This window comes from Alligator mississippiensis, chromosome 5, assembly GCF_030867095.1.
Source record: "Alligator mississippiensis isolate rAllMis1 chromosome 5, rAllMis1, whole genome shotgun sequence".
Classification (NCBI taxonomy): Eukaryota; Metazoa; Chordata; order Crocodylia; family Alligatoridae; genus Alligator; species Alligator mississippiensis.
This window is the reverse complement of record NC_081828.1, coordinates 122,878,315-122,905,636: the sequence shown is the minus strand read 5'-3', so window position 1 is coordinate 122,905,636 and position 27,322 is coordinate 122,878,315. Positions and strand designations below refer to the sequence as shown.

Below are 27,322 nucleotides of genomic sequence, written 5' to 3'. Positions count from 1 at the left end.
TACCTAGAGATGACTAAACACACAATCAAATGCTAAGCCCCTGAAGAGCAGAGTTTACAGTACTGATACTGCACAGGCAGGGTACTCTAGTACACTCCTTCAGTCTGCCTGTTGACAGATGGAAACTGATTGGCTGACCCAGCCTGCCTTTCAGACTGCATCTTCCTGCAGCACAACGTGGGCATCGTGAAGGGGGCATGTTCTGCACTCTACGGCCGTTTCCAGACGAGCAGGGCCACGTGGTTTGTAGAGCCGCAAGCTGCATGTGGGGAATGTTAAAACATGGTGTGCTACAAATTTGCAGTGTGGGGCCAAAATTTGCTACCAGGAAATCCTGGTAGCAAAACTAAGTGCCAGGAACAAACATAGTGTGGCACATACAACAGGAACATGAGCCCAAAGACACGGAGGCTTAGTCCTCCAGGGCAACACTCTGGTTGCCGCCCAAAGCATCTCCACTACTTCACTTGTGCCTCAGCTCCTCCAGCATGCCAAAAGCCAGAGAAGCTGGGCACAGGCAGTTTGCCTAAGCCAGACTATTTGTCCCTCCACAAAACACACATCCAGGGGCGTGAGCTGTGCAAAAAGTAGCAGCACCAATTTGTGCCGCTATTATTTTGGCCACTGCAAGCACACACTGCTGCACATCTGGATGCAGCCTACTTGGCTGGAGCAGAAAACTTCAGCCCAAGAGATACACTGTCTCCCTGGAGGTGGGAAGGTGCAAGCGAAGCGCCCTAGGATGCTGGAGGACTGACTCTGCTGTGGCTTCTCTCAGAAAAGAATGGGTACAGACATTGCCTCTTATTGGAGAAACCTGAGGCCCAATTCTGCATTCTTCAAAGTCTCCCACTGATGTCATCTGGAGCCAATAAGACTTCACAGTAGTAAAATCAAGATGTTTAGTTCCTTATTTATACAAAAATTGCTGAGCTCAAGGGCAGACAAAATTAGCAGTTTAACAATAGTAGTCTTGTAATGAAGGTGGAGCATGTGTTTTGGAGATTGCCTGAATGTGACTGTGCAGCCCAAAGAATGCTGAAGGAACCTGACTTACTAGCATAGTTTTACCTCTCAAGGAGCAGTCCAGGGGGAAGTAAGTAGCTTGCTTACATAAACTGTTTTAATGTAAAAAAGCAGGAAAATACTAGCTGTTTAAGGGCCTGTTCCTGCTTTCAATGACACAGAGCACAGCTACCACCCAGTTCAGTAGCAACAGGAACAAGCCCTAAAGGGAAAGAGGGAATGATTCACAATAAAGAAATGCTTCTTCTGATGTAAAGGGATCCTTTGGCTTGTGTGTCAGAGCCAGAGCAATTCAGCATGTTTCAAACACTGCTTTGTTTCGCTCTTGCAGACACCATTCATGAGATACTCTTGAAGTATCTGTGTCAGATGTGCCTATTTATAGTAGTATATTTGCTTTCAAATATGCTTGCATGCCATACTACTGAGCTATAATCATATAAGTAATATTTGATTTGGATCATGTCTCTTGTGAAAAAAAAAGCATCAAAATCCTTTAAATAACTAAGTGTCAGGTATTCAGGTTGTAGATGTATTGGTCTACAGGAAAAAAGCAATCAGGGCAAAAATCTTGTTGGTCTAATAAAAGATATCACCTCTGTCCACGAGCCCTGATTGCTTTTAAATAACTAATTGTCTTATAGAAAGAGATAAAAGAATTATAATTCAGGCTTGGCTCATGTCCCAGCATTGCCACAAGGCAGAGATGCTCTCTTTATGTATCTCCCTATTTTTGCTCAGAAAAGCTGAGCTGTCTCAGCAGCAATATCTTCCCCTTTCATTCAGACCTACTACCACTCAGATACTACAGAGCTACTGTGATACCATGCCGATCTTTATGACAGAATAGTCTAGGCAAGCAGATAAAATCCAAGGAGGTCTGGCATCGATCCTTAAAGTTGCATCAGCGTTTCTATCAATTCCTCTATAGATGTTAATAACTCCCTGTGAGTTCTCAAGGGCAATGGCAAGTCGGGGTAGCGTGTTGTCAAATATAGCCAGGCTGTCAGAAAGCTTGCTGCTAATTAGGAGTCCTCAAAATTTCTGTAGGGACACAACACCTTTGTGTGGATGTCCTTGACCCTCCATCAAGACAACTGCTGATTTCAAGACCTGAAACCCCTGTCCATTTTAGACAGGCATGCTTTGAACCTTCTTTTCTGCAGTCATATGTGTGGGGGAGACCTCTTCAAGGAGACCTCTTCATGGAGTTTTTCTTCTTGTGATTCCCATCGCACCAGGTTTCCAAAAGAAAGAATGATCTAGTGACTGCCCTATGTAATAGGTGCATACGCTATTCCATATGATTATAGAGCCATTGATGGAGAAGTGGAGATACAGAAAATAAAGGAAAGGGAGAAAGCCCATGTGTTTCAGAAATGGAGAACTGATACAGTAGAAGGCAAAATGATGTCTCATAAAGCAGAGTTGAGCACTAAAAATGTACCACTGCAGATTTAACATTAGCCTACAACAGAATCTATGAATCAGCTAAGCCTGTTTTTCTCTTTCCTTGGGGAAATTGCAATCGCAAACAAAAAGTGCCCAATTCTCCATCTCTTCTTTCTTTTTTTCTTCTCTCTTCTACTAATTCCTGGCATTTTCATTGATTGTAGAGCGTGATAGGGCACAAGTGAGTTTCCATTAACATGATGAGACCTTGGGGGTAACTCTGAGTACTCTTCTGACAGGCCTTGCAATGCAATCAGTGTCCCATTGTCTAGTATTTTGTCGGATGTGCTAATGGCAGGAAGCAGAGAAACTTTGGAGCCAGTGCAGGTTCCTTTGACCTGAAATTGCCAGTTAATCCCAATGCAGGATCTATATAGAGGTTGCCTACATGCAGAATTGCATTAGTTTAACCTAAGATACAATTTTTAAAGTGATCTAGTTAAGCTGATCCAAAACGCTGTGAGAATGCTCTTATTTTGGTTCAGTCATACTTATTTCAGAATACTTTAGGATGATTAAGAACAGATTTAGATTAATCAAATTAAGCTACTCCTAAAATGAAACAAGTTTCCGCACAGCCTTTTGCAGCAGTTTAATTACAATACTTCAGAATTGCATTTGAAATTAACCCAGTAGATCTTTCTCCTGAAAACAAGGCAATAGTCTTAGGCTAAGTACAGGCATTTAAGAAGCCCAAGGAGGACATGCACTACTTTTTAAACTTTATTCTAAGCACCCAAGGTTAGGGCAGGACTGAATACAACAGACATTAGACCTTCGGTGGGACATGACTCAAAGCCTGCCTGCACGGGCCAAGCCGAGCAAGTTGAGGGGGAGCTCCTGCATGCCTTACAGTGTGGCCCATGGGCTCCCTGGGCTGCCAAAGACTCCTAAATGGAGCCAAATGGCCAAGCCAACTCTGATTGGCTGCTGGGCATGGGCCACCACACCTCCACATCCAGGTTGGGAAAGGTGACTTCTGTTCCCAGCCTGCATCTCCAAGCAAGCAGGGAGACCCAGGAGCTGTGGCAGGTACTGTTGGTCACCCTGTGTGAGTCTTGCTGGAGGCTGCAGGAAACCCACCTGGACCTGATGCAGCAGCGGCTCATCATGGCATGTGCCCTCATGGTCACGAGCCACCAGCCAGCTGTCCCATGCAGCCACCAAGTGCACCTTGCATCCACCATGCATGTGTGTGTGCATGTATGTCCCAGATACCTGTGCTTTGTGTGTGTGTGTGAGTCCTGGGTGCCCGCATTCCCTGCAGTGATGTTGGTGGCCCCAGCCTCACACAACAGCAAGCTGTCCAGATCTGTGAAGCCCTGGCTGTCTAGCTCCTCACCTTTGTGGACTGGGAGCCCTCCCTGGATGGATGGGCTCGGGAGCTTTGAGTACCCCCACCCTGGCAGCAAGCCATGGGTCTCCAGCCATAGACTCCTCTGGCCCTGCATCATGGGCAATGCTGCACACAACCCAGGCTCTGGGCATTGTCCCTCTTCCCCTCTGCCTCCCCAGCCCTCCCCAAGGGCACACACTGGGGTGCAGGAAATGCAGCCCAAAGAAGAGACTTGCCTCATTTTAATCAAATGTTGAAGCTGCCAAACTTTTAGTGTGTTTATGAAACAAAAACAGTGGAATGTTGCCTGCTCTGCAGCTTGAAACCATCTTCTCAGTTAACATTGAAAGAGTGGGGATAGGCCCTGGCTGCACCGTGGTTATGCCATTGAGGAGTGGAGGGAGGGAAGGTGGGAAGCCGTGGGGGCTCAACTTAACAAACACAAAACCTTGAGGCAGCAGGCGCAATGCCACATGAGAAACTGATGCCCTTCAGTTTAATTAAATGTTGCAGCTGCCAAACTTTTCATGTGCACAATAAAGAAAAACTGTGGCGCTTTGCCCATTGCAGAGCTTGGACCCAATCCTGGGCTTGGACAGCTTGTTCAAGTGCCTCAGCAGTGCATGTGTAAGCTGTCATCAGCCTGCCCATTCCCACCTCCACATCAAGGGTCCCATTTGGTCCTCATTTGGCCAGCTCCATCTACACACATCTCATGTGATCTGCAGGTGTCCAGCTGGCCATCCTGGATCTAGCATCTCAGCCTTCATGACCGGGCCTCCCACACACAAATGCGGACTCTGCAGACAAGGGAGACACCGAAGGACCTATAGTGAGTCCCCTGTCTGGACCCTTTCTCTCCCTCCTGGGTCTGGAAACTGCGCGGGCCGGGAGTGGTCCGAGGCCATTTTTTCGTGCGGCGGGCTGTGGCCAGCAGCCCGGACATGCTGGGTCAGGGAAGACAGGCGGCACGCTAGAATTAGGCACAGACGCTTAGTGGTTGATTTAAGATTATTTTACTTACACTGAAGATGGTCGCGGTGCACGCAGGAAAACTTGCTTGAGTTGCGGTTACAAAACAGAACAAAAAACTTGAACCTGCAGAATGCATGGGTACGTCGCAATGGGGTTTCGGCGACGGGAGATGAACAGAAACCTCAGGAGTACGTCGCAATGGGGTTTCGGCAACGGGAAGAAAAAAAACTGCAGGACTCGAGCCCCAGGTAGAGCTCTGGATTCACTCACACGAAGTTTGCTAGGCTCCATGGAACTTTGCGCGCAGGGAAGGGTATGTTGAGGGATCAGGCGGCGACGGGGAGAGGCCAGAGGTTGATCAGACCCCTATAGCCTTCTTGAGATACACGCTGGGTCCGATAGGCTCCGCAGCGCTTAGAGATCTTCACGAGATGTGAAGTTCTCCTCCTCCTGATGGTCATGGAGTCCTCCAACTTGGGCGGAAACCACTCAAGCCTCTTATACGGCTAGCAAGCCAATCGCTAGCTGCCACGTAGGAATAATTTAGAATTGACCAATAGTGGGGCGCGAATCTGAATACAAATGGCGGGAACTCCTTGCAACATGCATTTCTGTGTTGTAACGAAGAAATGCACCATGCAAAGAAAGCTACAAGTGGCGAGAAATAATTCAGCAGTGCTGAAGCACACACAAACAAAAATCACACCCTTGGGTTGTGACATCCCCCATTGCTGAAGGCGTAGCTGAATTATGCTGCACACTCATCACTTGGGTTATCAAGAGCTCTTACCACGGGTCGTCGAACTAAACGGGTAAACACAAAATTAGCTAACATAAGAAGTTCGTCCTCAAGGGATCGAATCAAATAATAACCAACACAAATACATATGCACATGATCAGATTCATAATGAAAAACTGCACGATCAGGGCTTCAGTGGGTGTCATGGCAAAGTTGCGCGTCAGGCCGTCACTCCTCGAAGATGTTATCCTTCTTGGGGCTTCTCTTCACCACGCACTCTGAATTCCGGATCTGTAAATAAAACTCTCAAAAAATAAGTTAACGTATCTCAAAATATTTACAAAGTTTCCATGGAACTATACTATCATTTCTAAAACATATAATACAGGTGTTTGCTACTTTAAACTACCCTCTCTTGCACACTTAACTAGATGAAATTGTTGAGGAGCTGTCGTCTAATTCTTCTAGATAATGGAAACCTAACTCACAGGCCAGTTGCCATTGGCCTGTGTCCCCTAAAATCCAAAGTTGCCACTTATTGAGTCCAGAACGCTGTAGGAGAAATCCAAACATGTATCGCTCCTCTGGTGTTCTCTGTGGCAATGATGGAAGATCGGATTTGCGGTGTCTTGTGCCTTGAATCTCGGTCGGGTGTCGACGTTCCCGATCACCGGATAATCTTGGCTCCATCAGGATACGCAGTCGTGACAACTGATGAAGGAGGTTACTCACAGGCTGGTTAACCATTGGGTTGAGTAGAATCCGGAGGACGACGATGTTCTTTCGCCCATAAACCTCAAGACAACTATCTATGCTGTGAACGGTCACTGAAACGGTTCCAGGATCTCGTAGATGACGGTGAGGCCTTGGTCTTATTCACTGGAGTGATGTCAGTCCCAGCGCACATGCTCTGGGGTTCCAGGCACAGTATGAGACTCCGATGATTGCTAGCATGAGATGTTCTGCGCCGGTATGTTCTGGCTGTCCGTCATGCCATATGTGGGCTTTCTGGCCGATCAGTCCTGCAACAAGCGCTGGCAGTGGAATAGGCCAGTGAACATTAACCGCTACCATGTTGATGTCAGTGACATGTCCTCTATTCCACGAAGCTTGTCTGACCAAGAAACTTACTTCTTCCTGGTTCAGCAGGTCGGATCCAAGTTCCACAACCAAACGTCCCAACCATACAGCTAGAGTTTCTTCAGGTTGGATTCTTGATTCTCTGCACAAATCCTGTATTTCAGTTCTGGTGCAAGCATAGTAGGCAGTAGCAACTCGGTTAGTTGTTGTTACAGGCTGGACTATTGCCGCGGGAGTCATTGCTGCTGTTATTGCTTCAGGCAGGAGAGGCGGATGCACTCCTCTGCTCGATTCTCCCCTCCGTCGGCAAGAAGGTGTGGTCGCCGAAAGCAACGCTGCGTTGGTGGGCGGGGTTGCCGGAAACGACGCTGCATCAGTGGGTGGGGTCGCTGACCGAACTCTCGCGGGTTCCTCCGAAGCTCCACCCTTCTCTTCTGGTACTTCCACGCGGTCTCCCTCTTGCTTGGCGCCATCTTGTCGTGGCATTTCAGGATTCTCTTTCGCAGCCACTTCTTTGACCGCTCGAACGGCCATACGCAGCTGGGCTTTCAAACTTAAATTCTTTTGCATTAAATCGGTTACAGTACAAAAAGTTGCAGTTAACACTCCCCCCTTGTCGTATCGTGGGGCCACCCTCTCATTCGCGGCGCGTTCCTCCGTCTCCAGATCTTCGTGGAGCTCGGATGGAAGCTCGCGACCCCTTGGATGGAACCTCGCGACACCAGCATAAAGGGGGCGAACCGGTCGATCGGCACTGGTTCTTCACTCTCCCGAGCACATCTTAGGCAATGGGCACACTCCCGGGTGAGGGTCGGGTTTACTTCGCCCGCTGGGTTGACTCTGGCGAGGGACACAGTGTCGAGGGGCCTGAACAGGACCCACTCATCACTCATTATACACCCGAATGCCGCGGGGTGCAAATACATTTCCCTCTCTTTTTGGGCTCCGTCTTCGGAAGCTCCCTCTTCTCCCTTCAGCGAAAGGCGTCCACTGATAAATCTCTCACCTGTTCCGCCCGCCTAGTGGTAAGCGATATGTGCCTCCAGTTCCATGAAGTTTTCTACTTGGCATTTTCCACTGCACCAAGGGCAGTTCTTAACTAATTCTAGCTCCAACGTGCCTTCCCCTGATCCCATCCTCATTGCCATGTGCGGGCCGGGAGCGGTCTGAGGCCTTCGGGGGTGCGCGGCGGGCTGTGGCCAGCAGCCCTGGCACGTGGGTCGGGGAATGCAGGCCGGCGGACTAGAATTAGGCACGGACGCTTAGTGGTTGATTTAAGATTATTTTACTTACACCGAAGATGGTCGCGGTGAACGCAGGAAAACTTGCTTGAGTTGCGGTTACAAAACAGAACAAAAAACTCGAACCTGCAGAACGTATGGGTACGTCGCAATGGGGTTTCGGCGACGGGAGATGAACAGAAACCTCAGGAGTACGTCGCAATGGGGTTTCGGCAACGGGAAGAAAAAAAACTGCAGGACTCGAGCCCCAGGTAGAGCTCTGGATTCACTCACACGAAGTTTGCTAGGCTCCATGGAACTTTGTGCGCAGGGAAAGGTACGTCGAGGGATCAGGCGGCGACGGGGAGAGGCCAGAGGTTGATCAGACCCCTATAGCCTTCTTGAGATACACGCTGGGTCCGATAGGCTCCGCAGCGCTTAGAGATCTTCACGAGACGTGAAGTTCTCCTCCTCCTGATGGTCATGGAGTCCTCCAACTTGGGCGGAAACCACTCAAGCCTCTTATACAGCTAGCAAGCCAATCGCTAGCTGCCACGTAGGAATAATTTAGAATTGACCAATAGTGGGGTGCGAATCTGAATACAAATGGCGGGAACTCCTTGCAATGTGCATTTCTGTGTTGCAACAAAGAAATGCACCCTGCAAAGAAAGCTACAAGTGGCGGGAAATAATTCAGCAGTGCCGAAGCGCACACAAACAAAAATCACACCCTTGGGTTGTGACAGAAACCACATAGCTGCTCGCAACCTGGCACTGACCATGCTGTGAAATGCCCGCGTTCCACCTCCCAGCTGGAAAACCTGGATGCCTGGGTTCCATCTTGCTCCTGTGGGAATCAGGATCCCTGGGAACCCAAGGGTCTGGGCCTGGAGAGATGAGTCTTCTCCAGTTCCAGAAGGAGAGGCAAGGGAGGGTTATATTTTAATTGCGGGGCTTGAAAAAAGTTTTCAGCATCTTTCAGTGTCTGTTGGGGTGCTGGTTTGCCTCAAGTGGTTCTGTATCAATGCACTGGGTTTTCTCAGAAAGCCTATGGGACTCTCAGGGTTGGGGTGGTCAGTTGTTAATTAACCAGATTTATGGTCACACTCAATATAACAGACTGATAAGCCCCCAACAACAGTAAAGTGTACCGATCCTGGAGCCTAAGCTTTGTTCCAGGCCAGTGGCACGGAGGTTGGGGGTGGAAGGTATTTGAAAGACATGAGAGGTCAGTGGTGAGCATCAATAAATCAAGTATTATCACTCTTCCACCTGGACAATTTTGAGCCAAGTGCACGCTGTATATCAGAATAGGCAACCGCATCCTTCCCATGACTATACCCCAAGCAACCAAGGAGTCGCATTAGACCATTCCCTCACCTATAAACATCACATTCATGTGATCAGCAACAGAGTCTCTGCACAGGTACCTGCCTTAAAACATTTAGCCAGCACAACATGGGCTGCCAACTTCAAAGTGCTCTGAACCATTGCACTTACAGGCTAGGGACAGACATTACACATAAACCGATTTAAATTATCGGAAACTGATTGAAGCCTGTAACAGAACAGACATTCACAGTGCACATAAACCAGTTTCAAAATGGCCAAAACCAGTTTGAGATAAACCTGGTTAAATGTAGTATCAGACTTAACTGATTTGACTCAAACTGTTTTATTCAATGTTTGTCCCAGACCGCTTCCTGATTTAACTTAAACCAGAGTCTTCCAGAATCCCAGCATGCTCTGTGGGCTGGGCTCTCTGCTCCAGTGCAGCTGGGCTGGCCCCACCCCTCTGCTCCCCAGCCGGAGCAGGGACAGGCAGGGGCATGGGTCTGGCCACAGAGGGGTTTAATTCCCTACTCCCTGTCCTACTGGAAGGGACCTGAGCAGGGTCTGCCAGGCACTCCCCACTTGCTGCTGCAGCAGTGGGGCACCATGGCCCCTGAGGCAGAAAGGGGCAGGGAGGAGGGTTAGTCTCCCCTCTACCCACACTGGCTACCAGGTCTGCGCACAACCGCACTCACTCCCTGTGGTGGAATAAGCCCCCTGCTGTCCCCTCCACAGGACGCTGGAGGGACAGGGAATAACCCTCATTCCTGCGCCCCTCAAAGGGTCCTGCCAGCCAGTGTGTGGCAACACCCCTGCCCCGCCACTGCAGCGGGAGGGGGCAGGGCCTTTGATGAGGGCAGCAGCCCTTGTCATAATGTTGCGGAGCATGAGTCCCTTTCCAGAGTGGGGGGGGCACAGTGCAGGGCAGGCAGAGCTGCAGCGGGCTGCATGCAGCAGCACGGGGGTCCAGAGAGGACCAGAGCCCTCCAAGGTCCCTGCAGCGCTGCCACGCTCCACAGCAGCTCTGCCTGCCCCACAGAGCAACCCCCTGCCAGGAAGAGGCTCATGCTTTGGGAAATGGTGATGGGGGCTGCTGTCCCCATGATGGTCGCTCCATCAGCTGGGTGGGGCCGAGCCAGATGTCACCAGCAGGGCCCTGGGGAGGGGGGGGGCAGGGAGGGGCAGGGAGCAGGGTTATTCCCCCATCTACCCCCAGGGCACTGTAGCTTGGTCTGCCTGGCCTGGCCGCAGCCAGCGCTCGGTCTGTGCTCGGCCCCATCCCATTCCCAACAGGGGCCAGGCAGACCCAGTTGCAGTGCCCTGGGAGCAAAGAGAGGAATAACCCTGCTCCTTGGGCCCCCCAGGTACCCTGCCAGTGGCATCTGGCCCCACCCCCACTGGCTGCTGGAGCAGCGAGGGGGGAGCCACTGTGATGGGAGCAGCAGTCCCCTGTCATGGTTTCCCTAAATGTAAGCCTGTTCCCGGCGAGCGGCTGCACTGTGGGGCAGGCAGAGCTGCTGCAGAGTGCGGCGGCTCTGCAGGAGGCTTGGAGGGTTCTGGCCCCCTGCAGACCACGGTGCTGCCGCACACAGCCCACTGCAGCTCTGCCCACCCGCAACACGGCCCCCCACCGGGAAGGGGCTTGACCTCCATAACATTATGATAGGGCTACTGTCCTCATCAAGGGCCTTGCCCCCTTCTGCTGCAGTCTCCCCTTGGCGCAAGGCCCCTTTGGGGTGCAGGGACTGTCCCTCCAGTGTCCAGGTTATTCCCCGTTCCTCTGGCATCCGGCGGAAAGGACAGCAGAGGGCTTATTCCACCACAGGGAGTGAGTGCAGTGGCAACGGTGGGCAGACCTGGCTGCCAGTGGGGGTAGAGGGGAGACTAGCCCTCCTCCCTGCCCCCCTCTGCCTCAGGGGCCTTGGTGCCCGCTGCTGCAGCAGTGAGGCTGGAACGCCCTGCAGACCCCACTTGGGTCCCTGCTGGTAGGACAGGGAGCGGGGAATTAAACCTCTCTCTGGCCAGTTCAGCCAGGACTGGCCACGCTACCCCCCTACCCCCTCTACACACTTCTCTGCAGCTGAGGGCATGCTCTAGCACCCCCCAGCGCCTGACCTGAGCAACTGCAGGCATGTGCCCACATTGCCTCAGTCCAGAGAGAATGTCTGTCCTGTTTCAGCCCGGTTCAGCCTGGGCAGCTTAGACTAACCTGCAAAGGTTGAATCAATTCAAGCTCCAGCTTTTTGAATGTCTGTCCCTAGCCACCATGCTATATGCCCCATCAGACTACTGTGCTCCTGTACCACCCAGAGATTGTCACATTTAAAAACTTAACACTGTCCTTAACAGTGTGCAGAGACTCATAACAGGCTGCACAACTTACACACACACAATTATACTCCTGGCACTCTAGGGCATTAGACTAAGATACATATGAAGACAGACGCTAACTGCTCCCCTGCTGCCAGGTTTCTGGACCCATGGAGAGCTTGGCAGGCCAGGTAATGTGGCCTTGTGTGTTAAATTTATATAAGGGGTGGGGTGAATGGAAATGAAATGATCATTCAGACTAATCTGGTCTGAAATTTATTCTTCCATTGTTTTATACCAAGACCAACTGAGTCACCCGTTGGGCACAACCTTGACAGAGAAGCATGGGTCAAACTGAACAGACCAAGATCTGGATACAGATGCTTCAAAACAACACTACAAGATGCTCATCTCATCTAATACATCTCACCCCCTCTTTCTTTTGACACTTCCTTTCTCTACAAATATTTCTGAAAATAAGGCCAGAGTTATCTCAGGTAAACCGAAAACTGAGACACCCCCAAAATTGGCCACTTCCTAAAGTTTTGCCCCAGAATTCTTTTTTCCACCTTCCTACCAGCTATGTGATTTCAGGTCAGCTACAAAACTGCTATGGCCCTTTTATCTATTTTCTATATTTTTTTAGAAACCAAATGTTTTCAGAACACACAATTAGCTTGTGGAACTCCTTGATATCAGATATCACTAAAACCAAGATTTTAGCAAGATTCAAAAAGGGATAAGGTATTTCTATTGAATATCAAAACCAGAATTACAATAATAATGATGACATAAACACAACGATCAGGAAAAAAAATCAGAGGTTTTGGAAGAAATAGGGTAAGATATTTGAAGCACAAAATTTTGCCTGTGGAAAAATATTTATATCTTCCACTGGGTCTGGCCACGGCTTGCAACAGGATATGGAACAGAGTGATCTGATCCAGAAAGTTAATTCCTATATTATTCTGTTCCTATTACCAACTATGCAAGTACCTTATCAAGTAATCAGTCAAAATAGAGCAATTCCTCTCTACCTTCCCTGAGGCACTTGGTATCTATCACCTACACACACATCATTTTTCCCTTTATTGTTATTTCTATGGCAGTTCTGGAAAAGCTAAAATGAAGAAATTAGTTTAATACTTCTCTCAGGAAGCAGAGAGATGTGATTATTCAAAGCTCCCAGAGCCTGAGAATCCCCAGCTGTGAAATGGGAATAAGTTACCTGCCTTTGTAAAGTACTTTGAGGTCCCTGAATAAAAACATCTAAGACTTGGCCACTGTAAAGCCCAGCCTCTAACTGCACGTAGAAATATTATTCCACATTGACAGTAATGTATTATAATCTTATAACTATAACCAAGCCCACCCTCATGTATAACCTTAGCATTTAGTTCCTATTTCAGATTTTCTATAAACCCTCCAGAGTGGATGAAGCTCAATAACACTTACAAAACAAGAAAGAAATGAATGTTAGCTCCCTGCAACTTGTTTGAAACATTACATATGACTATGGAGTTTAGTTTTAGGGGAAAAAAACAAGTCTCCTTAAAAGAGATGAACAAAAAACAACACAGTGGTTTTGCTTTCTGCTTCTTCCACCTAATAAATAATTACAATGAGTGGAGCAGTATGACCTCCCTTCAGGTGTTGAGTCTGCTTCACTTATTTTCTTCTTCCACTTCCATGGCTCATGCATGACATCAGGTTTAGGCTCTGAAGAGATTAGATAGTGCTGTTGGTCTGTAAAGTCCCCCTCATGACCCTGTGTTCAATTCCCAATTTACATAATAATTGAGGAATAATTGCCCTTGGGCTTGGACACGCAACATGTTTCAACTAGCATTCCACTAATCTGCCATTACACTGATGTACAAAAGAAGTAGACCCACAACATACAGCATACTCATATGTAGGGAGTAAAAGGAAGGGTATGTAGAGAGTAAAAGGAAGGCGCAGGGCAGCATAGGACCCCCTACTAAACAAGGAGCAATTAGTGACAGACAGGCGAGACAAGGCTGAGATATTCAATGAGTTTTTTGCCTCGGTGTTCCTGAACCAGGGTCAAGGTAAGTCTCCTAATGGGTTCCTAGATGGGCATCAGAGGGACACCAGCCCACCAACTGTCGATGCTGACTTGGTGCAGTCACTTGGATGGACTGGATGTGTTTAAGTCAGCAGGCCGGGATGAGTTTCATCCAAGAGTACTGAAGGAATTGGCCAGTGTCATAGCAGAATCACTGGCATGGCTGTTTGAGCGCTTGTGGCACTCGAGTCAGGTCCCAGAGGACTGAAAAAGGACCAATGTGGTCCCTATTTTCAAGAAGGGGAGGAAGGAGAATCCAAGTAATTATAGGCCAGTTAGTCTCACCTCCATCCTTGGAAAGGTCTTTGAAAAGATTATGAATATTTGTAGGAGTGCAGCAGAAAAAATAATGCAGCAGGGAAACCAGCATGGATTCATAGCAGGTAGATCATGCCTGACCAATCTGGTTTTGTTTTATGCTTAGACACAGGAGTAGAGGTGGATGTAATTTTCTTGGATTTTAACAAGGCCTTCGATACAGTATCTCATCCCATTCTCATTAATAAATTAAGAGGCTGTAACATAGATGTTTATACGGTCCAGTGGGTGGCAAATTGGCTTAGTGGTTGCACCCAGAGAGTGGTAGTACATGGGTCAGTATCAACCTGGAAGGATGTAGATAGTGGAGTCCCGGACGGTTCGGTCCTTGGACCTGTACTCTTCAATATCTTCATCAGTGACTTGGATGTGGGTGTGAAGTGTAGTCTGTCCAAATTTGCGGACGATACTAAATTGTGGGGTGAAGTGTACACTCTGGAGGGTAGGGAATGATTTCAGGCAGACCTGGACAGGTTGGAAAAGTGGGCAGTACACAACAGGATGCAGTTCAACAAGGACAAGTGCAGAATGCTGCACCTAGTGCGCAAAAATATCCAGCGCCTCTACTGGCTGGGAAGTGACCCTCTCAACAGCACAGAAGCGGAAAGGGATCTTGGAGTCATAGTGGACTCCAAGGTGAACATGAGTCGTCCGTTTGATGAAGTGTTCAGCAAAGCTAACCGCACTTTGTCATGCATCACACCAAGGTAGCACCATTTGGAAGCCCATTCCAAATTTTGGCCACCCTTGCCATGAAGAAGTTTTTCCTGATTTCTAGCCTAAATTTGCTCTCTGTCAGTTTATGACCATTGTTCCTTGTTACCCCAAGAGGTGCTCTGGCGAACAGAGCATCTCTGATCCCTTGCTGCGTCCCCCTAATGAATTTGTAGGCAGCCACAAGATCACCTTTCAGCCTTCTCTTGTGGAGGCTGAACAGGTCCAGGTCCCTCAGTCTCTCCTCATAGGGCTTGTCCTGTAAGCCACTAACCATATGAGTGGCCCTCCTCTGGACCCTCTCGAGTCTATCAACATCCTTCTTGAAGTACGGGACCCAAAACTAGATACAATACTCCAACTGCAGTATGCCCAATGCCGCATAGAAGGGAAGTGTCACCTCTCTGGATCTATTTGTCATGCATGACACCTCCTTGGATCTATTTATCACCTCCTTGGATCTATTTGTCATGCATTAAAACACCCTCGTGCCCCAGCCAGCTCCTCCACAGCATGTTGAACCAGGTCGGGACAGCCCCAGGCTGGCAGGATGACCCCCGGTGCTCTTGCCATCTGGGGCTGCATCAACCCAGCTCAAAGCTCCTAGGTGCAAGGAACATCATGGTCCTAGGTGCACATGAAGACATAGTGCCTGGGAGCAATAAATTCTGGTACAATATATGCCAGAGTTTATGTACATTAATTTTACATGTAGACAAGCCCTATGCTTGGTTGTGGTCCACTCTGGAACATACATAATTTCATTGGTGTACAAAAGGGGTGTAAATTGCACCAATGTTGATATGCTTCTATGCCTTCCTTCTAATAACCAATGATCTCTGAAGCCCAAGCCAGAGAGTGCCAGTAACTGTAGAGGGCCAAAACAGCAAGACTCATCTGATTGGGATGAGCAGAATCCCAGAACTCTTAACATAATATTCAGGGTTTTAAAATATGTGATAAATATCCCAGAGTCTGAATACAGTAGTTAAAAATAGCCTACTGTAAAGAAAAAAAGCAGGCATAAACTGTACCCCATGGGAATTTATTTCCTCTAAGGTGGCTCAGGGTTCAGACAGTTCTCTTTTCTAGGACAATTTTCCCCACACAGTTGAAATTTTTGCCTTTATATGCTGGGCAGAACCTCGCCATGCCTTGTTTTTTAAAGGGAAACCCACATCACAATTTTTCTCTCAAGGGTGCACATGATCAGTGTAAGGAAGGAAGATGGGGAAAAAAGTACAAGAAAAGAAAAAAAAATCAATAACAAAATCAGGGAGCAACTGGAAAAAGTTTCAACAGGCCAGACCATAGGCCAGTGGAGCATTCCTGGGCTCAGCTGCTCCAGCTTGCACCACCCAAAAGATGTGAGCGGGTGATCTGAGAGAGGACCATCCTGAATAAACCGAAAGACGAGAATGGGATTCCCAGTCACCAGGGAAAAGGAGCCTCCAAGCCAATCCTCCAGAGATGCAGAAGAGGACTTCATAAATATCTTAACCAGTTGAGAACAGTGGAAAATTAGAACCAAACCAGGTACAATAAGTTTGAAAGAGGCTAAAATGTGTAGTATAGAAGTCACCAAATGTTCATTTTGACTTAGGATTCAATGCCACCTAAGGGACCCTGATACCCAGTTCCCATTAATTTTTATGGGAGTTGATCATCCAGAGATCTTTGGCAGCTTTGAGAAACCCCAATGTCCAGATCTGTGGGGCAGAAAAAACTTTTCCCATACACCATAGGACAGGTCTCATTGTGTCATCAGATGGAGTGTAGTTCACCTGCTCAGATCATCTGGGTATATTCCACTAATTCAGTTCCCTGCCATTGCAGGCTCTGCAGTTATTGGAGGTACCTTAATTTGTTCTGTCATTTTCCTCTGGCTTGTAGGTTATCATCCTAAAGACTGAAATGCAGGCTATCAAAAGTCTTTGTGACTAACAAAGGGTATCTGGGTGAAATATGGTGGGCTTTGCTGTTCAGGAGCTCAGGTTATATGATCTAATGATCCCTTACAGCTCTTCTATGAAAATCTCAACCAGAAATTAGTTGACAGCAGTCTTTGGGGATTTATTTTCAATGAAAGTTGTAAGAAACATTTCTGACCAACTCTAACTGTTCCTCAACATGAATAAGGGTGGTAAAATGTGACTGTTGATTGGTATAATTTCAAACCACACAAACTTCATTCTAGTTTATTATATATATAGGTGTAGATACAGAGGTATATATGCATATAGTATATTACATCTATACTTGTACTGTAATAATATGTAATACATAAGTTGTCAATCTATAAAATAGTTGAGAGTTGTCACAAATTAATCAAAATAAAAGCACTAGTGAAAATGTGCCTTTGAGTGTCTTTATGACAGGTGCATTTTATCAAAAAGCTGCAAGTTGCTACATAAGCATTAGGCAAGGAAAGGGTCCAGTGATATCTACAAGTCAGTTCATGCAAATGCCCCCATTCAGGTCAAGGGGCTGTTATGAGCAAGGACTATTTGTACAACAGGGATCCAGATTCAGTTCCTTTTGAATCTAGTTGGATCACAACCCTTTAGCATAGTAAACTGTAAGCAAATATAGGATTAAAGGGTACTGCAGCATTCATCCCATGAACTAAATGCAAAGATATATCTTAGTTGGGTGAAACCAAGGCTTCACAATACAGTGTGTAAGTGGCCTGTACACAGCAGGTAGACCACCAGTAATGTCAGAAAAGGCCAATTCTTCAGATTTACATAACACTTCACATTTTCTCAGAGCATTCTGCAAAAGTTAGCTTCAAAAGAATGTTGCCTCAGCTTAGATAAATCACCTGTAAGGAGAGTAACACAACCCCACTTCACAGAGCATGAATAGTTACCCCTGTCATGGGTGCCCTGGGGAGAATTACTCTCTCATCTCATAAGAAAAAAAAAAGTGTTCTTGTTATGTGCATCTTGTCTTTCCAGAAAATCTGGCCCTTACTGCCGGTGAAGAAATTGATGTTTTAAACACCAGTTTGCATTACATGTTGTGCAATTTAAGGGGTCTATGAATGTGAGTCTTGCTTGTCTAACTGAAAAAACCTTCCATGCAGTCTGTCAAATAAGTTTTGAAACTCATTATGGTTTTTCTGTGAACAGACTTGGTTCTTCTGGTCTTTAAAATGTGACTTGCTGTTTGCTGCAAAACTGCAAAACTGTTCTTTGATACCGTTGTACAGAAATGTAATCAGCCTGAATATGCATATGCATGTATGCATGTGCATCTCCTATTGGGAAACTAGGAAGCTTCTCTAAATTAGTAATCTTCCCTTTTCAGTGTATTACATGTATTCTCTAGTCAAAGGGGTGGCCTTGCTCGGCAGCAATCATGCTTTTTTTATGTATAGAAAAGCTATCAGTAGCCAAAGACTAATGGCCTGTTAGGGGCCTCAGGTAGGCATTAGGGGGCAGGGAAGGGAAATGCCACATGTGCAAGTGGAGGGGAAACTATTTATCTGTCAAGTTAAGTTTTTCTTTTTTAAAGCTGATCAGATAATAGTTTATTTCCCTATAGAAAATGTGAATAAAAACTTTTCATTTTTTTCTTTATTTTCATTAGCATTTTCAATAGAAAATGTCAGCCTTTCAGTAAAATATGACAAACAAGCATTTTGCCCCAAAGTAAAAAGAAACAGGTTTTAATTGGGGGACATTTACTTTACATTGAAAATGGCATTGTTCTATTGTTAAAAGAGAAACTTTTGACAAGAAAAAATCTCTCTATTGAAAACCTCAATTTTCTGTCAAAAAAAATAAAATCAAAACCAAAAACAAAAAAAAAAAAAAGTTTCCAAAGAGCTGGGGGTTTTTTCAACAGGTTTTTGGCCAACCTGAATTTTTTTCATGGTGTCTGTATAAAACCACTTCAGGACTTGGAACATTAAAAACCCTGCAAGGAGAAATGGTTTGCCAAACAGAGAGCAGATAAAGTGGACACAGGTCCATGACTCTTTTACTATATAGCTTGGCTGTACATTACTTGGCTTTCCAATTTATTACATGGATAGTATGAAATCCAGATTATCAACTGGTGTAATTTAAAGCAACTTCAACTCAACTGATTTATGCTATTTTACAGCTGGGAAGCTGAGCTATGCCTGCTTATGCGATTTATGGAACTATACACAAGCACAACATATAACTATTTTTTAATACAAAAATACTTTTTTACAAAACCTAAAATGTTGTGTTTTCACATTTTTTAAAACAAAGCAGTGTTTTCACATTTTAAAAATGACAAATGCAGTGATGTTTTTATGTGGATGTAACCATTCTCCATCAGTTTTCAGAACTCGAATGTTGTAGCACTAGGGTACGGCATGAAAAGAGAGAGGCAAATCGACATGTTAGTCTGAAGGCAGTCAGAAGGCAGGGTAGAAATGCACCTTTATAGACTAATTAAATAAGATATATAGAGACAGCACAAGCTTTCGTGAACGAGTGCAAGAGACTCAGAAGGTAAAACAGACTGTGAACTAAAGTGAAACTGGTTAGTGCACCCACTAAGATGAGAGAAATAATCAGAATTGAGTGAAGAAATGTAACTTTGTTTTTAAAAAGTCTTTATGTTTTGTTTATTTTAGGTAACTGTGTGTTATGTTATAGGCTTGTGACTGTCCTTTTACTAAAATGTTTAGTCTTGTGGGAAAGAATGAATGGTCACTCTTTAATTCAACTATTGAATGAGAAGTGAATTGTTATCTTTATTCCATCTCCAAGTGAAATTTTAAATGCAACAGACTCAGCAGAATTAACACACCCACATTACTTTTCCCCACTAGAGACAATGGAGGGGAGTTGCCACTACCAGCACGTAATCTTACTTCTGCTCTAGAAATAAACAGGTAATGTCAGTCTCTGCCATTTTCAATCTCATGCTCTTCAGAAGCTCTACATTTTGTTACAGAAGCAAATGTAGTTTTCTCTTCCAGATAGAGCATATTTTGTAGATAGGTACCAGATTTAAGACATGCTGGGCGAGGGTGAACTATGAGTATTATCTAGGTGCTCAGCACACACATGCAAAGTATGGTGCAATTTTCACCATTCCAACAATTAAATTGTACATTTCCATCATCTAAAATGTGGAGTTGGTTATCCAGCTCCAGTATTGCTGGAGGACACACTGAATACTTGCTACAAGTCGAAACGTGATACCCAATTTGTATATTCATAGATTTATAGAATTTAAGGCTCAGAAGGACCTTGAAATCAGTCAGTCTGACCTCCTGTATACCACAGGCCATTACTTTTGACCAGCTACCTCTACGTTAATACCAGTACATTGTGACTAAAGCATGAAGTAATCTAGTTTCGGTTTTCAGTTACTGGTTTGTTATGCCTTTGGTCTTGTAGATTAAAGCCCCTTCTAATACATGCTATTTTCTTTCCATGATAGTACTTCAAAGCCATAATCACGTCACTGCTGAATTTTCTCATTGATCTGCTAGAGACCGAGCTCTTTAAAGGAGTTTCTTGCTGTGAGACATTTTCTCCAACAAACAAATCATTTATGGTTCCCTTCTGCAAAATCTCTAATTTTTCAACTCCCATTTTAAATGTGAACCCCCAAATCTTATCCCATATTCCAAGCTTTAGGAAGGCACTGGCTCTGAGAACTGCTTTCCAGGTGACAGTCTCCAAGCCTCTACAGATATACAGCCTTGCATTCCTTGTCCCTAAATATATAGCATTTCATTTGGCTGTATTAAAATACCTTATGTTTGAATGGGCCCGGCTCATCAAGCCATCCAGATTGCCCTGGATGGCTGCCCTGTACTCACCATTTACCACTCTGCCAATCTTTGTTTCATCTATGCTTTTTATCTTCAGTGATTTTATATTCATTTCCATTGAGGACAATGTTCACTGTCAGGCCTCATGGCAATCTTTGCAGAAACCAGCTAGAAGCACCTCTACTAGACAATTTCCCATTGACAGCTACTTTTTTGAGATCTGTCAGGTCAGTCCCTATGCTGTGTCATGTCTTCATTGTTATGGAATAGTGCCGATTTTTCATTTAGAGTGCCATAAGAAATCAAGACAAATACTTAAGATAATCCACAACATCTACACATTTACCGGTTTCAACCCAACTTGAATCCTCCTCCTTTGTCTGACAAGACCCATTTCCTATAAAAGTATGCTGGCTGGTATTAATTACATTCCTACCCTTTATTAATAGAATTTTACACCTGCTGTCCCATTATGTGGCCAAGCATTGATGGCATACTAACTGGCCTTCAGTAAGCTTGCCCTCGTTCAATATTCCATCCTGCTTGATCTTTTTCAGTGTGGGCCCAACACTAGCTTTTCTTCAGTCCTTGCAAATTTACTTGGACTTCCAGACTGCTTAAAATTAACAACAATAGGGCAAAGATCTCCTCAGTTAGAGGGCTCAAGTATGAGTCATCCAGGCCTCCTGATTTAAACATATTAATGTAAATACTTTAATACAATTGTACTTGGATTTTGCCCAGAAAGATGAAGAGGTGTCCTTACAGGCTTTCAACAGCAATACAAACATACAGCAGACTTGTGCCCTCTGGTTTGGGGATGACAGACAAGAGAAGTATTTTAGGATTCTCTGGGCTGCATTTGGCCTTTAAACTGCAGATTGGACACTGTGTAGCTATGAGGACAAATCCGTGTAGAACAGGGACTAACACAGAAAGTTTATGGCCTGGATTATATGGGGGGTCTGACTAGCTTCAATGACCCATTCTGGCCTTAAAAATCTAAACATATTCATCTATTTCTGGGAAGAGTGAGCCAGATCAGGCTGAACATTCCTGCTGACATGTCCAACACTTGCAAATATCCAGATAAATCAAATTCTGAGGGGCTCAGTAATCTGCACACAGAGGAACTGCACCTCACTCACCCACCCAAGCAAAAAAATATGAGAAACCAGTAATCTTACTGGAGCTGAATCTAATTCAGCTCAGTGAACCCTATTGGTATATCCTACCTTCTTTTTTCTGCACTGTTTCGATTAATTCCTCCCTAAAAGAAATACAGTAGAACCTCATTGTATCAAACCCTGTTTGGAACAAACCCCTCCTTTTAATAATCCCAGCAGGAGGAACCAATTGTTGCAGTTTTGATGATGCTGTGAACAGATTAACCCTGTTATAGCAAGCACCCTCTGTTAATGAACTTTTCTCCTGGTTCCATGGGGGATTATTATAATAGGATTGTAGTGCATTTCACTCAGAAAATGTAAAGACTGACATTGGGATTCACAGTCACACTCATAAGAGTCAGTTATATAAATATTCTTGGCCTGTGCATTATATTGATACTCTATACACCCACAATCTTGATCAAGCAATCTTAATAATCCATTCACAATTTTATAGAGGTTAAATCAACCTTAGGTTGAAACTAGTAACAGTGGAGGAAGCTATAGTAGAAACTGTACAGCTGTAGATGTTAATGAACTTCAGCTTCTTTTCACTGCAAACCAAAAAAAAAAATCTGTCTTGCACACAAAAGCATGATTACAAGAATAATGCCTAAGGCAAGCCCCTAAGATGGAGGCAACTTGACAGAAATTCAGTGCTGAGAAACTAGGTTGATGCAATATTAAGGAAAGGTTTCAGAGGTATAAAGATCAGAACATCCCAAAGTTAATGAGTGTGAGTCTGAATCACCTCACAGTAAATTTACACTCGTGTGACACTGCTATTTCTTTTTCTAATCAGCATTAGGCCCACAGCTGTTCCAATAACAGTATTTAAATAAAAGGAGCAGGCTTCCATGCTACTTTATTTTACGTTGGCTACTAAGAGCCTAAACAGCCAACACGGCAGCTGGGAATTTGCTACAGCAAATATAGGTTTCTTGGCCCTGACTCTATCTTGTGAGCAGAGATGGGTAAATGGCCACTAGAGTCTATACCAGAGGATCCCTTTTTGTATACCTAGAGTTATATCAGTTATATAGTTACCTTCAACCAACAAAGTCATGCAGAATAGGTGTTTCAGCTTGCTGACATAAATCAGATACTCTAAATGCATTTACCTTTGAGCTGAGATACAGTGTGGAATATAGCAGTCCTGGGGTGCTTGAATGTAAGTTGTAATAACTGAAAAGAGGGTTTTCCAATTAAATATCCATCCCAGCTTTTTGGCTGCAATGTTACTATTCTTACCATTCAAATGCATTCCTTACAACATGGTAAAAACAGCAGGCTGACCCTCACTCTATCTCCAGCTGCCTGGGGCACTTTCTGTTTGTCAAGAGTTGTATCGGGATTTTCAAATTCCTCAGTGGAAGCTAATTTAAAAATTTGTCTTGAGAAACCAGTAGTGCCAGAAGCACATCTGGTGACATCATTATTGGTGTTGCTATAGTTTATGGCCTTTTCCATGACTGCCACTCTCATCAGCTTGCAATTGGCCTCCATAGTTTGTGCTAAAGGTTATCGCTCTCAGTGGCAGTGTGTGGCAACTGACTAATGAGAATCCAGCAGCCCTCAACAACCACAGATTCATCTTTGAGCATGTCATCAGGCCAGTCTGCAATCTGCTGTTTTCAGGAAGATTTGAAGTGGGCTGAGCCCAGGGGTTTGCTTTAAATACAGCCAGATCGCCCTTTGGGTGGAAACTGCATACTCTTCTCTTGCTTCCTGACACACACGCTTTATGTAAGGTACTGGCTCAACCATGCTGAGAAAGAGGTTGATCTTTTCCACACTGTTGGCTCTGATTCTGGTCAATCTGATAAATGTGCAAGGTAAGTCAAACCCACTGAGGCAACACAGATGCAGGGAGCTTGTTTTGCAAGTGGAATCAAACCCAGGTGTAATGCTGTTCACTTCAATAGAGTGGATTGGTATTCAGGGATTGGTTATGCCCAGGATCTTTCTTTCTCTAGTTGTCATGGTTATTTTCTATGAGAAAACTTGTACCTGGAATCACTGGACACAATTTTCAAATTTCCTAGCTTACAAGTAGGAAATTAAATCCATGTGCTGGTACCACAGTAAGTAACCCAGTCCTTCTCTCTTTTTTTTTTTTTTTTTTTTCTCAGAGGCATTTGTTATCCCTCTATCTACAGGATCAAGCATAGAAGCACAGAGCACGGGGCCAGCCACGGGGCCCAGCACGGGGCCAGCCACGGAGCCTAGCTCAGAGCCAGCCACGAAGCCCAGCATGGGGCCAGCCACAGGGCCAGCCACAGGGCCAGCCACAGAGCCTAGCACGGGGCCCAGCTCAGGGCCAGCCACAGAGCCCAGCTTGGAGCCAAGCTCCACGTCAAGTGTGGAACCAAGCACTGAGCCCAACCACAAAGAAAATGAAGAGCTCAGTGGAGATCCCTGCATTGAAGAAAGTGAGGAGTCCAGTGGAGAACCCAGCCCAGATCCAATTACAGAGTCGACCAGAAACCCAAGTGTAGAACCAAGTACGGAGCCAAACACAGAACTACCCTGTAAGTGAATTCCTCCTTTTGTTTCCCCTGTGCTGTTATTCCCCACTTTCTTTCCTTTTTTACCTGTAAGTCCTCATGTCTTGCCCATGGAAGAGCAATATATACCCAGAGCACTTCTCCATCCCCCTAACCTGAATACTTGTATTGGACAGGACCATCAGAAGCCAAGCAACCCCTCCACCAGTTCACCAGCTAGGTATTGGCAGGAAGGATAACCTCCCCCCATTTTCTTGTCTAAGCTGAAGTCTGTCTACTTCCAGCTAAATGTGAGCAACAGTGAAACTCCCATGCCCAGTAGAGCTGCTTCTGTAGTGGATTAAGTTGCTATAGTAGAAGGCTGGTCCAGATTATTGCATTTACAGAGATTCTTGAGCGGTGCTGTTACAAAGGACAGCACAGATTCTGCTGAATTGTCCAGAGAACCTCAGCTGCAAGGCTGGAATCATCCTCTGTGCAGAGAAAACCCTGTGCAAGAAACTGGAAATTCTGTGAATTAGAGTTCACAATTTCCCTGATTATTATTCCCTTAGACACGTGGGATCTGGCCCCCACTTTTACAGAGGCTGAGATGAGACTCATATAGTCCATGTACTGTTCTCATCCAGACAGACAGGCACATCATATCCTTTTGTTTCACTGGAGCTGAATTGCCAAAGGAGGATGCTGCCGCTTTCATAATGCAAGACAATATCTCTATAAATCCCCAACTCATGGGGGAAGGAAATACCTAGCCTGCTTGGACCAACATATTCAAATCCCAGCCCAGTCAACTCTATCTATCATCCTGCTAGGATGGAATAATTGATTACCAGTCTTTTGCAGGAGGAAGGATCAACTAGGATTACATAATTCAGTTATTCTTAACCCAGGTACTGTGGCAAGATCTTTTCAAGGGTACCATGGGATGATATGCAATATCAGTACTGTTAGATGTTCAAACACCTACTTGAGTCGCAAGATAAACCCAGAGATTTCAGATTGTGTCAAAAACATGCTGACCTGTTATGGTCTTCCTGAGTTTTTTGTAACAGAAGAATTGCTCCATTATTTTTGTGTAGTCAAGAAACAAGTGAGCGCCAAGAGCTGTCACTTCCCAAGGGGTACCATGAGTCTAATGAGGGGCGTCTGGGAGTCTAAAAAAGTTGAGAAACACAGCCTTAAGTACATAATGCGGCCTTGTGCATACTGGAACCCCCACAGGACATTTATTTCATAAATGCAAATATTTTCACTTGGTCAAATGACACATGAAATCTCTCCCTCATCCAAGAAATGGCCCCATTTCTACAGTGCTGTTCATAGAACTGGAAACTATGTTAAGAGGAACCAGGCTACAAACTGCAACAGTCTCATAGTGAAGGGTATGGGCTCAATCTTCAGCTCTTGCCATTCAGTGGAATATTTTCTCATTCAACCTTTTGTTTTTACTTTTAGAATAACCTCATCAGCAGAGTATAACCATCCCTTCCTGACAACTTCAGCTTCCTGGAAGAAAAATTCTAGATGATGGCATGTCAAAGCTAAATTCAATATACTTGTTGAAGCTACAGCTCATAGAAAGTTAGCCACACCTGTTTGGGTTTTAACACAATCACTTAATCCATTCCCATGTATTCTGTTTATAATTTTATTTAATTCTGACTGGTTAGACAAATGAGGGCTGATGTGTGGCATTTGGACTGCAACACTTCCCTTCCCTTGCAAGTTCATCATTCCCTGCTGGTAGTCTTGTTCTCCTTGCATAACAGTAATAAGTACATACTTACATGCATAAAAATGTCATTAGGGTAGTGTGTCTTGTTATTGTCAAAACTTCTATCCAATCATTTGCTAAAACTAGTTAGGTTTTTTTCTAACTTTCCACACAAAGTGACTCCAAGTACTATTTATTGTTAATCTATGAATAAGCCCATGCGCTGAGCTGGAAGGAGAGGGTGGGTGGGTGGATATGGGTATGTGTGAATACCTTCACATAAACCCCAGCAGTGACCCTACAGCCACACTTCCTATTTTCATACTCAGTTCTGGAGAGTTCAAGCTCCCTCCATTCCTGAACATGACATTCCGATACAGGAATGTTGGCCTGGAAACTGCAGTACAGTAGCTAAAGGCTACTTACAGAACAAACAGTGACACAGGAGTTTCCCACATTGTCTTTCCATGGTGACCAACAATAGTATGAAATGTTGACTCCTTTTTTTAACCTCTTTACCTACAAGAATGCCAATTATTGCCAAGCACAGACATGCTATGCAGAAATACTTTTTGTTTTCTTGTTCAGACTTCCAAACCAAGTAGTGAGCAAACATCAGAAATAATATCTCCTGAAGTACAGGTTAAAAAAAAAAAACAAAACCAAACAACAGGCAGGTAGAGGGAAGGGAAAATTACTTTTGAGTGAGATTTCAGACGGGTTATTAAAAACAGGAAGATGAGTAAATATGCATAAGACCCAGCCCTGACAGCATCCAATTTAACACTTTAGGTAAATCTGCAAACTTAAAATGATTTCTTAATAAACCAGCACAGGAGTAAGCTCAGTGCTGTCTAGAACAGAGATGACTCCAGGTCCTTACAATCACATGCAATAAAACAATGCACACAGAAAGGACAACCTGAAGAACAAAATGTTCCACAATGCTCTGGTGAATCTTGATTTAAGAATAACCACTTCCTAGATGAACAGATGACAGGTTTCCCATATAAGGTGCATTTGCAGTGAAGCAACAAAGAGTTTTCACTGTCCTCACATCCTCCAACTGCTTATGACAGGTCAGACAGAACAGCCCCATATGCTCAGAGGTGACTAGGAGCCAGAAACCCTGGCTAGTAGTACCAGGTATGTAACCCTCATTTAATTTCAATCTTCCAGTCCCTCATCTGTAAAAGTTATAGTGCTACTACTTCCCTACCCCAGCCCAGATATTCTCAGCCTTTAATACATGTGAATCACTGAAATCCTTCACTAGAAGGTAATTCAGAAGCACGGATTATTACAGTAACATTTTTTTAGCTCCAACCCATTTTATGTTGAACTATACTTTGTAATATACTTTCAACCGATGAAAAATGCATTTTTGTTTTGCCAAACTAGAAAACTGCTGAAAGGGAAATGGGCCTAAAGTCTTGCGTCAATTTGTTTATGGCACCAAATCAATGTGAAGACATATGAAGTAATAAAAAGGACTCAAAGTTGCTTGAATGTCTTGGGGGCATACAGAGCATTTCAAGAGCTCCCTCACATTTTCTTCATCTATTGT

The 27,322-nt window shown here is 45.0% G+C and overlaps 1 long non-coding RNA gene across 2 annotated transcripts; it reads left to right on the top strand.

Moving 5' to 3' along the window:
- The first annotated feature begins 1,020 nt into the window (after nt 1-1,020).
- On the top strand, nt 1,021-27,258 carry LOC132250868 (uncharacterized). 2 transcript variants are annotated; one of them, XR_009462531.1, is made up of 3 exons: nt 1,021-1,096; nt 23,664-24,062; nt 25,497-27,258. It is a non-coding gene; the product is annotated as an uncharacterized LOC132250868 (long non-coding RNA). The 2 variants fall into 2 exon arrangements; XR_009462530.1 differs by lacking the exon at nt 1,021-1,096 and adding an exon at nt 23,039-23,366.
- Nucleotides 27,259-27,322: the final 64 nt, after the last annotated feature.